The following is a 5,390-nucleotide window of genomic DNA, read 5'->3' on the forward strand; positions in this document are numbered from 1 at the left end:
AGAGCACACGGAGAAGAGATACTATTTCAAATGAAGCAATAAAATGTGTAATATATGTTAGTAATTAGAGAAACTGTTTCACTCTCTTCTCAGGTTTAATAGCTTCTCAAAGATGGTGAATAAGTTAAGGGAGTTTTTTAATATTCCTCCGAAATACGAATCCATGTACAACCTTGTATTACATAATTAAAAATGTCTTTGATCTGAAGGTCTTAGATTTATCCTCACAAATTAAGTGTTGAACATTGGATCTCCCAGTTTTATTCATAATGCAAACAAGTAAAGGCAAGCAGGGCCACTTCCGGGGGGTCCTCAACACAGAGGGAGAACTGTACCTTGATTCACATCAAACACCATCATGTGCTATCTGGGAAGGAAGGCTGATGGGCAGCATGAGAGTTACCTTAACTGTCCCGATGAGAATGGGAGATACAACTAAGACATCCAGGGAAAGTAGACAACCATATACTCAAATAGATCAGTAATGCAGAAGAGGTGGAACTCACCAAAGACATCTCTCTACTTTGTGAAGTCTGTGAGGCTGACCCAGCACTATCACCTCCTATAACTCTGCTGCAAATAACAAAAGAATATCGCATGTGAAAATACTTTGAGAATAAGAAGTGTAAGAAGTATGTTTGCTGTGTTTTCATTCTTGAAGTGGGCTATGCCCACGGCAAAGCGGGTAAGTGCCCACCTGACCATTTGTATGGTTTTATGAAAAGAAATGGGGTGTTAGCAGTAATTCAGATAAATCCAGGAGAGAAGTAAAGATTTGTTGGGAAGACTAGGTTTTTATTTTCAATTAATAAAAAGATGCTATTAACAGGCGCCTGGGTGGCTCAGTGGGTTAAGTTGCTGCCGTCGGCCAGGTCATGATCTCAGGGTCCTGGGATCGATTCCCGCATCGGGCTCTCTGCTCAGCAGGGAGCCTGCTTCCTCCTCTCTCTCTGCCTGCCTCTCTGCCTACTTGTGATCTCTGTCAAATAAATAAATAAAATCTTAAAAATAATAATAATAAAAAAATAAAAATAAAAAAATTAAAAGATGCTATTGATACTGAAAGAAAATATTATCACAACCCAAGCTTTTCATGGAGTTCATTTAATAGAGTAAGATATCACCTGTCATCTAGACTGATGTGCAGTGCTGATGATGTACCTTCCACTGTAAGGATGCTATGATATTTCATGAATGAGCCTAAAAATCAGGTTAGTACAGTTGAGGGGAATAAGTCATGGAGATGCGAGGGATCGAACCTGGGACCTTATGCCTGCAAAGCATATGCTCTACCATTGAGCTACATCCCCAAATACAGAGATGGCCTGATATGGAGATGAGTTGGCACAGTTAGTCCTTTTAAAAACATGGGCAGATGATCTCTAGGGAATTAAACATCCCTGGGTTCCTATGGTTTCAAATTCCAGTCACGGAGCATTCTTAAGCATTCCTCAAGGGACGTTTTGCACCATTAATATAGAATTGCCCTGCTGCTTTAGAGCTCAGTATCGTGCTAGCTTCCCAAGCCTTATTTATAGACATGATGAAGTACCACCTTCCTTCAAAATTCATCTTATTTCTGTGGTCTCCTACTCATCCATCCAAGAAAATATTTTAATTATATTCCACAAAGTCCCTATGCCTTCTATAGGGGAAGGGAAAAAAATCTTTCTTCTTTTGTCCCTTAGTTTCTGTGACTGGAGCCTTGAAAATTAGAACAACAGAAAGTGGATTAACAAGAAAAAAAGAGAGTTTCGTATTAATTCCCTCCCACCTCCATTCCCCCAAACACAACGGGGAGAAACCCAGCAATGAGTAACTCAAAGGGGTGTTTAGGACAGGGGAACTATCAATCAGTGGGAAGTGACAGGACAAAGGAAGAGGGGTTTAGATTTTTAACGGTGCAAACTAGGGTAAGTAAATGTATAGGGGAAACCCAGAGGGAGATAGGGGCTCTCCAGAGGGTCTGAGGGTGTAGAGTCTTCTCGGGATGATGCTACCCCCAGTGGAGGGTTGGCATCCCCTTCCTGGAACATGTGAGTTGGGAGCATTATAACAGGAATTTAGGGTCTGCTTCCAGGAAAACAGTTGCCTTCATCTCAAAATCATCCTTGTGCCAGAGTGCCTTATTTGGGGGTGGTATATTCTGAACAACCTTCATATCCTTCCTGGGGTGAAGGTCAGAATAAGGGGTCTTGTTACTAAGAAGAGAAAGATGAAGGAGTTGACTTGTTGCCGTAACAATACTCCCCTCAGTACAAGGAAATGGCATTCTGGATCTAGCAGCCCACCCAAGTTACAGGCTCTGCCCGGACCAGAAGAAGCAGTCTTGCTCTGAGGGGAGCATGCACGTTCCAGGAGGACCTGAGTCCAAGCCGTGGAGAACCATCAGCACTTGATTTTCACCGGTTATGACGATAAAGATGAAAGAGTGATTTGATAAATAACATTTCCACAATGAGAGGACAAACAGGAATACCAGATATAAATGAAAGAGCTATTCTTTGGTTTCGTCTGCTTGATTACCACAACCCATAATGCTGAATGCAGCATATCCCTTGATAGGATTATTAGCGTAGGGCTCTCTAAATATTTGATGAGCTCATTGGAGCCTTACAGAAAATCTAATTTCCGGGTTATCGCTAACAGCATATTCTGGCTCTGACACTCCTTCTCTTTGCTAAGAAGATGCAAACTTTAAAACACACTCCTGCTCTATCTTAGCAAATTTGGACATTCTTGGCCAAGATAAGATCAGAAGCTAAGAACAACAAACTCATTTATGAACTAATTCAATGATATAGGATACACTTACCTATATCAGTGAAACTAGTAGAGGACAAGGTCCAAAATAATAAAGGGTTACCAAAAGAAAAAAAAAAAAAAATATATATATATATATATCCTCTCTTTTTAGCTCTGGTTCCAATATAATGATGGCTTTAGAAAAACCTTTATCCTAATATTGTCTTCTATAATTCTAGATATTTAACTTCAGATGTATATACTGATATTCCTTTTGAAAAATATGAAAGTACAGAGTAATTCAATATTGATTAAAATAAGTCCAAAATATAGATAATTCTCTTGAGTACGACTATCATTATAGTCTTTAAATATCTTACCTTAATATTGCTGGGTCTTCATCCATCCATGAAAACACAGCTAGTAAAACTAGATGTGACTGAGGTGCAAATCACTCCCTCTCTACCAGATCTCCATCCTGCCATGTACTTTCCTATAAAATACTCTACACTAAAGACTCAAAGAAGAGAGTAGTGCCTCAAATGTTTATCCTATGACTGTGCCCAGGAGTAGGCATGCAGAATAAACCTAAAATAAATTACTTTAAATGCTTCTGGAAAGTCATAGAAAATTTAATTTGTCCTGAAAAGACTTTTGAGTTTGAAACAAAATGAGCAAATTCAACAAGATTATGAAGGTTCTGTATTTTCTTTCAGTCCATAAATGTAACTTTCTTTCTGTAAAGTTATTCTCAGAGAGATTTATGCTTGTTTCCTTATATATTGATGTAATTGTCCAGAATCCATGCACATGAGGAATTCACCCTTGTGAAAGAGTGGGTTTCACTAGATTGTTCAGCTGCAAGATTATGGGACCTTATCCCGAGTTAGACGCTGACTTAAGTCGAGCACGTTCGTTGCTACCACACAAGAAAGATTGGCCATGCCATGTTTCTTGTTGGAAGCACAGAAGTAGGAGAGCGTCCATGTGCCCACTATCTCTCTCCTCCACCCTCTGCCTTTTGCTGGCTTCTCTCCCTCTCATAAATGCTTTGCACATAAGGACTCATACATTTGTGATATGAAAATAAGCTTTCAAGATGCCTTCTCTTTCTTATCTGTGCATTTGCTCTGCGAAAAGCACTGAAAAGTACCAATTTAACTCTTGTTTTTGTTAAATGTAATTTGATAGAATAATAAGATTTTATAGTCAGTGTGCATGGATAAAATTTCATTGTGAAAGTCCATGGAATTACTTAAAAATGTATATTATGCAACATATACTCAACCTTCCTCTATGATAAGGACAGAGAGACTTGAGAAAAGAACACTTGAGGACAATACATGAGCAAGAATGCACTGTATGATTAATTATTTTACTCTTTCAAATACCATACTTAAGCCAAATATTCTTTTGTTACTAGGAATATGATTAAAAGAACTATTGTTCTCTCTCTCTCGAAAGCTCACAGTCTGGTAGAAAGAAAAACATATATAGTAAAAAAATGCATGTGTTATGGTTCACCTAAATAGCAGACGATGTGGACAAAGAACCCCAAAATAGCAGTGACTTAATCTTCCAGAAAAGGTTATTCTTCACACATACAAAATCTCTTAAAACATATATGAGGTAAGGACAGGATCACAAATGGGAAGTTTCTGCCCCACATTGGTCCTTAGGGACTCCATTTGATAGCATCTTAACCATCTTTATAGTCACTGGCCCCATCAACATTAAAAAGGGGAACGTGGAGAAACATCTAGGTTTCTTCATGGTTGTGGTCTGGAAAAATCTGGCAAGAATACAAGAGTCACAGGAAGTACAGTCTTCCATGTGCGCAGGAGGGAAAGAGAATATAGATAGTAGTAAACATCAGAAGTATCTACCACAAGGAGTGCTTGAGTAAAGCAATATGAAACAGTAGTTTGTGAAAGGGTGGTGGGAGAACCCATGGGGGACATAAGGAAATGTCCCAGACTCCTTGCTGGCCAGTGAGCCAGTGACATCTACTCCCTCCCTCAACTGGGAACTGGCAACACTCTGATGTCACCTCAAATAATGATCCTCCCCCACACACGCACGAAGTCTGGGTACTAATACCCAGACCTGTAAGTTTGTTACTTTCCATGGCGAGGGGGATTCTGTGGATGTGAGTAAATCAAGGATCTTGAGACAGAGATTATCCAAGAGGATACAGGTGGGTCCAATGTAATCATAAGGGTCTTACAAAGGAAAAGAGTAAGATAAGGAGTTCTGTGACAGGAGTAGGGGTCGAAGTGATGTGATAGTTTTGAAGATGGAGGAAGGGGCCAGAAGCCAGGGGATGCACGTGCCTTTGGGAGATGAAAAAGGCAAGGAAACAGATTTTGCCTTAGAACTTCAGAAGGAACTAAAATGCTCACCCCTTAATTTAACAAAAGTTTTAAGTTTTAGGTGTTCAAAATAACCGATTATTTGCCTCTAGTCATCATTTTTGGTTGGACATTCTATACATGTCTAGTAGACTCTCACCAAATCTTAGCAAATCTTCAGGGCCCATATCAAACACCAATTCCTCCATAGCCCTTTTCAAAAGATTTGAACAAATGTTTAAAAGAGTTGTGGTATCTCTTCAAGTAGTTTGCACATTATTTCCTTACACATTC

The 5,390-nt window shown here is 39.3% G+C and overlaps 1 non-coding gene across 1 annotated transcript; it reads right to left on the bottom strand.

Moving 5' to 3' along the window:
- Positions 1-1,238: 1,238 nt before the first annotated feature.
- Positions 1,239-1,310, bottom strand: TRNAA-UGC (transfer RNA alanine (anticodon UGC)). The gene has a single exon. It is a non-coding gene; the product is annotated as a tRNA-Ala (tRNA).
- Positions 1,311-5,390: the final 4,080 nt, after the last annotated feature.

This window comes from Mustela nigripes, chromosome 8, assembly GCF_022355385.1.
Source record: "Mustela nigripes isolate SB6536 chromosome 8, MUSNIG.SB6536, whole genome shotgun sequence".
Taxonomy (NCBI): Eukaryota; Metazoa; Chordata; class Mammalia; order Carnivora; family Mustelidae; genus Mustela; species Mustela nigripes.